Raw genomic sequence first — 9234 nt, 5'->3', positions numbered from 1 at the left:
ACACACACACACACACACACACACACACACACACACACACACACACACACACGCTGATGCTCTCCCCCCTCATCCGGCTCCCCAGTCACCCTTCACCTCAGTTCTGGGTCCTCCCCCTTGCTCTCACCTGGGGTGTTCCTCTGGGATACCCGAGCCCCACACACTCTCTAGGCACCCAGGCCTCTACTTCCCCTCTAACTTGCCTTGACTGTGATCCCCCCCATTATTTCACTGACTTCCAATTCTCCCTATCTACCTTGAAATTCCAGACCCCTCCTAGTTACTCCTCAGATTCCCAGTTCCCTTCCGATCACTGTCCAGACCCCAATTTACTTTCTAGTTACTCTTTGAACCTCCAGTCCCCTGCAATCACTCCCTTGATCCCCAAGTTCCCTCTAACTGGTCTCTGACCCTGCTTCTCTTCCCTTCACTCCCAGCTCCCAGCTTTGTTTCAGGTCAGCACCTTCCCCCACCCCTGCTGCACTCAGGTCCCCACCCCTCCCCTGCCCGCTTCTGTGGCTTGTGGGCCAGCCCAGGTTCCATTAGCAGAGGTCTCTCACTGACCACAGACTCATTTCTAGCCAGTTCCTGGCACTGGGTGGGGGGAGGGAACCTGTCTCCTGCAGCTGAGAGCTTCCTGGCAGATCCCACTACCCCTTGCAACATGTCAGCCCCCTGACAGTTTAGAAGAGGAGTTCGAGGAATTCTCCTCTGATAGGTGGAAGAAATGGAGATGGGTGCAGAGACAGGGTTCTGGGTCGGGTGGAGAGTGCTGGGAACCAACCTGGTTCCCAAGCCCCAGACCCAAACTCTCAGCCTTGCAAGCCCCGGGGCCCTCAGTCTCTGAGGTTCCCCTGCCCCCAATTTACCATCCCCTGCCCCCAGGTCCCTGGTCCCTTTGTGTGCTCTGATGACTCAAGGCCACTGGTGGAGGAACTTGAGCCACCAGCCAAGTCTCTAGAGCCAAGAAGGTGACCTGAAGCGAGGAGGGGCAGGGGAGGAGGGAGGCATAGCAGATTAACCCTTTCTCTGCAGGGCTGGTAGAGGAACAGTGGGGCTGGACAAGTCTGCTTGGACCCCTCATTCCTCAACCACCCCATGGCCCCAGGCCACATTCCCCTCCTCTTCTCTCCCCTCCCTCCTGCTTTCACCATCTTCCCTTATCCCATCTGCAGGCAGAGACCTGGGATGTGTGGCAGATAGGAGGCAGGGTGCCAGACTCCAGCAGAACTGACTGATGTGAAGGAACCCTGGGCCTCTGCTTTGCTGCCAGGGACACAGAGACCTCAGAAAAATAAGAGCCTCGAGTTCTGGCCTCTCTCCATTGCCCTCGGACTGGCCTCATCCGCTTTTGCCTAGACAATAGCCTCTCAACTGGTGTCCCAGACTCCCTGCCTCTCTACCTTTCTCTCCACCTTCAGTCCAAGCAGTATGATTCTGACCATTCTGCTTAAACCCCTTCTCTCGCTCCCCACTGCCTCCTGGTAGCTCTAAAAGTTGAAAGCGAGTTACCCTCCAGCCTTATTCCCTGTCACTTCCCCTGTACCCCAGGCCAGCATCCACGCCGTGACCCTGCCCAGACATACCAGGTTCACCCCACAGCTCCACACCTTCCTTGGACTCCATCTGGGGAACTCCTACCCATTTTTCAAGACCTTACTCACATGTTACTTCCTCCAAGAAGCCTACCCTGACTCCATAGAACACAATTAGTGCCCACCCAAGAATAGACTGCTGGGTCCAGTTCAGCTCAAGGCCTTTCAGGCACAAGTAGTGACCAGTAGCTTCTTGAAAGCAAAGACAGCGAGAGTAAAAGAGTAGAACCCAGAGACCACATAGAGAAATCAGAAGTGAGGATAACCAGAAACACCCAGGACAAGGGATAAGTCACTGCAGAGAGGAGAGAGACCCCCGCCTTTAGCTGCTGTCCTCAGGCTTCTCCCTGTGAACTCGTGCTTCCTGTCCCATGTGTATTTTCTTGGGGGTCCCCTGCCTTCACACCTCAGGAAGTGTTTCAGAGGTGAGTTCCTGACTTGGGTTGCAGGGGACCAGGGAGGTGAGCTGCCCATGTGTTCCATGCCCACTAGAGGGTATTGTCCCACTCGTTCAGACACCCTGGAAAGGACTTTCCAGAGGGAAGAAATCGGGGGGGGGGGACCCTCCAGCTTGGGGAGCCCACTAGAGAGAAGGATGAGCACACCCAGAGCAGCTTCAAAGCACAGCGAGTTAGACACGGCTAGATACCTCTCCCCGCATACCAATGCCAAGACTCACACTGCACACTGGACATCACTCCATAGACACACAGCGCTAGTGTGGGCAACACACACGGGCACATACCCCCCACACACACCCCAACTGCACTTCCTCCCCTCCACCCCCTGCATCCTCACTCCTCTCTCCCACCTTCATCCCTTTCAAGTAGATAAATCCACATTTTCCATGGTCGTGAAGAAGCGAGGAATGTGTCAAGGGGCACACACAGACCCCAGCATATACAGAGGGCCCCAGGAGAGGTGTCCAAGCAGAGACACACGCACACAAAGCTACGATCAGTTCTGAACCCTCTGTCTGAGGATGTCCTCCCCAGCCAGAACTTCTCTTCAGTGGTGTGTGGAGGCTGAGTGGTTTCTGCACTTTCTATATTTCTTTCTGAATTCCATCCACCCCCATGTCCATGCAAGGTTTCATGGTTTTCCACTGATATCTCATGGGATCCTTACACCACCCAGTGAGACAGGCAGGTCTAAGGAACCTCACCCTCACTGGACACGTGAGAGCACAGAGCCACACCAGCCTGTTCGCATCTCATGGAGAGCAGGAGGGGGCTTGAGACTGGAATTAAGTCATCTCTCTCCAGTCTTCTACATTCTTTTATTTGCTCGATGCCACAGTGGAAAACAGATAATGGACATGGACTGGGCTCTCATGGAGCTTACTGTCCAACAAAGGAGACAGACATCAATTAAAAAAAATATTTAACTGCAAACCATGATGAGTACTCTGAGATCATATGCTCTACAGGAGTGAATGACAGGGAGATCTGGCAACATTCCTTGGGAAAGTGATGCTTGAATCACAATAAAGAATTAAGAGGCCTGGTGCAGTGGCTCATGCCTGTAATCCTGCACTTTGGGAGGGTGAGGTGGGAGGATTGCTTAAGGCCAGAAGTTTTTCTTTTTCTCTTCTTTTCTTTTCTTTTTTTTTTTGAGTCAGGGTCTCATTCTGTTGTCCAGGTTGGAGTGCAGTGGCGTGATCACAACTCATCACACCTTGACCTCCTGGGCTCAGGTGATCCTTCCAACTCAGCTTCCCAAGTAGCTGGGACTACAGGCATGTATCATCACCTTTAGCTAGTTTTTGTTGTTTTTTTTTTTGAGTTGGAGTCTCACTCTGTCACCCAGACTGGAGTGCAGTGGCTGCTCCAGGCCACCGCAGACTCGACTTGCTGGGCTCCGGCAATCCTTCCACCTCAGCCTTCCAAGTAGCTGGAACTACAGGCGCACACTACCATGCCTGGCTTGTTTTTGACTTATTGTAGAGATGAGGTCTCACCAAGTTGCCCAGGCGGGTCTCGAACCCGCGGGCTCAGGCAATCCACTCACCTCAGCCTCCCAAAGGCGCGGGATTACAGGCTGAGCCACCGAGCCCGGCTTGGCTAGTTTTTTTTGTTTGTTTGTTTTTGTTTTTTAATTTTTTTCTAGAGATGAGGTCTTGCTATGTTGCCTAAGCTGGTCTTGAACTTCTGGGCTCCAGTAATCCTCCTTTCTTGGCCTCCCAAAGTGCTGGGATTACAGGCATAAACCACCACTTCCAGCTGGGACCAGGAGTTTGAGACAAGTCTGAGCAACATAACAAGACCTCGTTTCTACAAAAAAAAAAAAACCTAGCCAAGGGTGTGTGCCTGTGGTCCCGACTACTTGGGAGGCTGAGGTGGGAAGATGGTTTAAGCCTAGGAGTTAGAGGCTGCAGCAAACTATGATCACACCACTGCACTCTAACCTGGGCAACAGAGAGAGAGACCCTGTCTATTAAAAAAAACACTAAATTTAAAAGTGAATTAAAAAAAAAGAGGAATAATTAGGTAAGGGGTGTGTGTGTGTGTGTGTGTGTGTGTGTGTGTGTGTGTGTGTGTGTAGGGAGGAGTGGATTCCAGAGATAAATAGAGTGTGTGCAAAGGCCCTGAGGGACAGAGCTGAGAGAAGACAGGTGTGACTGAAGAGTTCGGTAAAGACAGACAGGACCCAGGTTACTCAGAGCCTTGAAGGACACAGTAAGGATTCTGGCTCAAAGACAATAAAAGACTCTCCATGGAAGGATTTCAGGCGATCAGAGCTGTGTTTTGAAAAGACCAGTCTGGCTGCAAAGTAGAGAAGTCAGAGGGGCTGCTGGAAGACCTTTCGGGAAGCCATGGCAGTACCCAGGCGGGCATGTGGTAGTGGGATGGCTTGGCGCAAGGGGGTGCAATGGAGATGTTTAGGAAGCAAACTTGGCAGATCCTAGCAAAGCAGGTGAGGGAGACGGAGCGTCAGGGATGAATTCTGGTTTGCATAACCGGGTGGACAGCGGGATGGCTCACCAGGTGCACACAGGGAAGGGACTGGTTTGAGAGGCAAGACGATGAGTTCAGTTTTGTACATGCTGGTTTTGAGGAGTCTTGGGGACACCCAAGAGATGTACAGAGTAAAACTGGCCACTGGGGCGGATGCGAAGAGGAGAGAGCTGAGCTGAGACATAAAGTTGGCAGTTATTGGCTAGGCTCGGTGGCTCAGCCTGTAATTCCAGTGCTTTGGGAGGCCGAGGTAAGTGAATTGCCTGAGCCCGCGGGTTCGAGACCCGCCCAGGCAACTTGGCAAGACCTCATCTCTACAATAAATCAAAAATTAGCTGGGTGTGGTAGCACGCGCCTGTAGTTCTGGCTACTTAGAAGGCTGAGGCAGAAGGATCGCCGGAGCCCAGCAGGGCGAGGCTGTGGTGGCCAGGAGCGGCCACTGTACTCCAGTCTGGGTGACAGAGTGAGACTCCAACTCAAAAAAAAAAAAAAAATTGGCAGTTGTCCATGTGTAGATGGTAATTGAAGTCATGAGTGAAGATGAGAATGCCTGGGAATAGAAAATAAAGTTTAAAAAAAAAGAAAAAAAAGGCCTGATTTGGCAGTATCCACTAAACAGAATCCTCCCCTATGACTTAACCATAGCTCCAAGAGAAATGAGTGCATGTGTCAACCAACAAACATGAACCAGAATGTTCCTAGCAGCTTTATTTATAAGAGCCCAAAGCTAGTAACAACCCAAATGTCTAGCAACAGTTGAATGGATAAGTTGTGGTATAGTCATATAATGAGATACTACACAACATTGAAAAAAAACCCAGCCAGGCTTGGTGTCTCAGCCTGTAATCCCGCGCCTTGGGAGGCTGAGGTGAGTGGATTGCCTAAGCCTGAGGGTTCGAGACCCGCCTGGGCAACTTGGTGAGACCTCATCTCTACAATAAACAAAAAAATTAGCCGGGTGTGGTAGCGCGTGCCTATAGTTCCAGCTACTTGGAAGGCTGAGGCATAAGGATCGCCGGAGCCCAGCAGGTCGAGGCTATGGTAGCCAGGAGCGGCCACTGCACTCCAGTCTGGGCGAGAGTGAAACTCCAACTCAAAAAAAAAAAAGAAAAGAACCCCAAAAACTATTGCCACAGACAACATGGCTAAATCTCACAGACATAATCATAACCAAAAAAACAGACTCAAAAGAGTATATACTACATGGGTCGAGCGCGGTGATACACGTCTGTAATCCCAGCACTTTGGGAAACAGAGGCGAGAGGATTGCCTGGACAACTTGGCAAGACCTCGTCTCTACAATAAATAAAAAAATTAGCTGCGTGTGGTAGCATGCCTGTAGTTCCAGTTAATTGGAAGGTTGAAGCAGAAGTGTGGTGACCATGAGCATGCCACTGCACTCCAGCCTGGGTGACAGAGACTCTGACTCAAAAAAATTTTTAAAGGGGGTCAGGCTCAGTGGCTCAAGACTGTAATCCAGCACTTTGGGAGGCCAAGGTGAGAGGATTGCCTGAGCCAGGAGTTCAAGACCAGCCCGGGCAACTTGGTGAGACTTTGTCTCTACAATAAATCAAAAAATAAGCTGGGCATGATAGCACGCACCTATAGTTCCAGCTATTTGGAAGGCTGAAGTGGAAGGATTACCTGAGCCCAGCAGGTTGAGGCCATGGTTGCGGTGGCTGTGAGCGTGCCACTGCACTCCAGCTTGGGTGACAGACAGTGAGACTTCAACTCCCAAAAAAAAAGTATATGGAGGATACAGCTACTCTAGGAAGTTCAAGAATAGGTGAAGCCGGGCTCGGTGGCTCAGCCTGTAATCCTGTGCCTTTGGGAGGCTGAGGTGAGTGGATTGCCTGAGCCCGTGGGTTCGAGACCCGCCTGGGCAACTTGGCGAGACCTCATCTCTACAATAAATCAAAAATTAGCCGGGTGTGGTAGCACGCAACTGTAGTTCCAGTTACTTGGAAAGCTGAGGCAGAAGGATCACCAGAACCCAGCAGGCAAGGCTGCCATGGCCAGGAGCGGCCACTGCACTCCAGTCTGGGTGACAGAGTGAGACTCCAACTCAAAAAAATAAAAAAAGAAAAGAAAAGAGGTGGTGGCCAACTATTTTGAACGCTATGGAGAGACCAAGGGCTGAATGTGGTGGCTCACACCTGTAATCCCAGCACTTTGGGAGTCCGAGGCAAGAGGATTGTCTGTACTTGGAAGGCTGAGGCGGAAGGATTACCTTATCTAGCAGGCTGAGGCCGCAGTGGCCATAAGTGTGCCACTGCACTCCAGCCTGGGCGACAGAGGGAGACTCTGACTCAAAAAAAAAAGGACTTTGAACTTTGAAGCACAGAGGTAGTGTAGGAGCTGGAGGGTACTATGGAGTGGAGAGACAAATGTGCTCTGGTTTTTATCTTGGCCCTGATACATGTAAGTGCTCAGCATATGTTAGCTGTCATTACAGCTATATATTTCAAGATGGGAGCAGCTTAAGCATGTTTCACTGTCAATGGGATGGTTCCCTTGAGAAGGAGAGACACACTGTAGAGCAGGGAGAGGCAGAATTAGTGGGACAAAGTCCCTAAAAAGGCAGAAGATCAGAAGAGAAGAATAGATTGGGCCTTTATCCTACATCAGATGGATGCACCCTCCTAGGGGTTGGTACCCAGAAGGAGGAGGAGATCTTGTCTGAGGCTTCTGTTTTCTCAGTGAAGTGGGAGACCAGGTCCTCCGCTGAAGGTGAGAGAGGAACCAAGAAGGGTGGCTGCTCGAGAAGAGTGGAGGAGTTTGCAGTAGTCACTGGGGATAGCAAGTTGAGCAGGAAAGTGCAGTGGGGTTGCCAGGCAGCACCGCAGGCCCGGTTACGGACGCTGAACATGAGCGCAACGTTGATATCACACTGCCCTGGTGTGTGACTTCCTCCGGCAGAGCCTGGCTGCCTGGTACCACCCTGGGAAGCCAGTGGTGGGTTTGCCCAAAGCTGGGACTTGGCCTGATGGTGTAATGGAAAGGCAGAGGACTCAGAAGACATGGCTTTCTCAGCTTGGGCTTCCCCGTGCTCCTCCTTTGTGCCCTTTCTGTCCCTCTCTGCCTCACCACACTGCTTCTCAGCAGAGCTCCCTCCTCCATACATCCTCCTGCTCCTACAGCCACACACAAAGAGACTAGACTTGAAGATCTGAAGTTAGTCGGGCTCGGTGGCTCAGCCTGTAATCCCAGCACTTCGGGAGGCCGGGTGAGTGGATTGCCTGAGCCTGCGGGTTCGAGACCAGCCCGGGCAACTTGGCGAGACCTCGTCTCTACAATAAAATAAAAAAATAGCTGGGTGTGGTAGTGCATGTCTGTAGTTCCAGCTACCTGGAAGGCTGAGGAGGAAGGATCACCTGAGCCCAGCAGGTCGAGGCTGTGGTGGCCGTGAGCATGCTACTGCACTCCAGCTTGAGCAACACAGTGAGACTCCAACTCAAAAAAAAAAAAAGAAGGTCTGAAGTCGGGGCCCTGCTCTTGTTATTTCCCGGTTGTATGACCTCAGGCAAGTCACACAACACCTCTGAGCCTCAGTATCCTCATCGTTCCAATGAAGATATAAACATTTTCCTACCTCCCAGGATTGTGAGGGTCACAGGAGCTTAAGTAAAGGGAATTTGTAAATTGCAAAGCACAAATGAAAGAGATGATTAATTTTGCTGGTATGTGCTCTGCATGCAACCAGAGGTTTGTCCGCACAAAAGCTTTCTCCCACAGCGACACACACCAAGCTGTGTATATCCCCTACACCTCCTAATACTCTAACCTGCTTTCACACTCTCCTCCAACAAGCACATGGAGGCGCACATGTGTGCTTGCACACTCGGGGCGCACACACAATAAAGGTATTGTGAGGAAGTCTGAGATGGCCACGGCCAAAGCCACTGCAGTAGTTTCTCCCAGGGATGTTCTCAGCCTGGCACCCTGATTTGACACACCACTTAGAGACACGCAACACTAAGCAGCACAGTCTGGTCTCCCAAGCCTCAGGGATGTCAGCCGTGTGCAGATGAGAGAGGTGGACAAGGGTTTTCTTCCCAAGAACTCACAAGATCTCAGAAAGCTCACAATTTTCCCTCCCTCTCCCTTGGGAGTGGCCTTGGAGTACCTGGGATGGCAGAGTCTCTGCCCGTATAGTTTAAGGAAATTTCCCTTTAAGGCGAGTACACAGCAGCTTTGTGCTCCAGGTAAGTTATCGCTGCACATCCATTACATGTAAGTCAGCATGGGCTTGGCCAGAGGGTCCCAGAGGGGGTCTGCCTTTTGACAAAGAATACTTTTACAGCCTCCTTATAGATCCCTCTCCTAACAGACAGTTGGGCTTAGAAGCTGAGAAATGGCTGGGCATGGTGTTCGGTGGCTCATGCCTATAATTCCAACACTTTGAGAGGCAGAGACGAGAGGATTGTCTGAACTCAGAGGTTCAAGACCAACCTGGGCAACATGGTGAGACCTTGTCTCTATAATAAATCAAAGAGTTTCTGGGCTCTGTGGCTCAGCCTGTAATCCTGCGCCTTGGGAGGCTGAGATGAGTGGACTGCCTGAGCCCGCGGGTTCGAGACCCACCTGGGCAACTTGGGAAGCCCTCATCTTTACAATAAATCAAAAAATTAGCCGGGTGTGGTAGCGCGTGCCTGTGGTTCCAGTTACTTGGAAGGCTGAGG

The 9234-nt window shown here is 51.3% G+C and overlaps 1 protein-coding gene across 1 annotated transcript in view; it reads right to left on the bottom strand.

Moving 5' to 3' along the window:
• Positions 1-9234, bottom strand: part of ASIC1 (acid sensing ion channel subunit 1) — a 27456-nt gene that overhangs the window by 9894 nt on the left and 8328 nt on the right. The window lies entirely within an intron of this gene.

The sequence above is a fragment of the Carlito syrichta genome, unplaced genomic scaffold (genome assembly GCF_000164805.1).
Source record: "Carlito syrichta isolate Samal-C Ts95f unplaced genomic scaffold, Tarsius_syrichta-2.0.1 Scaffold305684, whole genome shotgun sequence".
In the NCBI taxonomy this organism is placed as follows: Eukaryota; Metazoa; Chordata; class Mammalia; order Primates; family Tarsiidae; genus Carlito; species Carlito syrichta.
The sequence above is the reverse complement of the archived record's forward strand: the minus strand, read 5'-3'. Positions and strand labels throughout refer to the sequence as shown.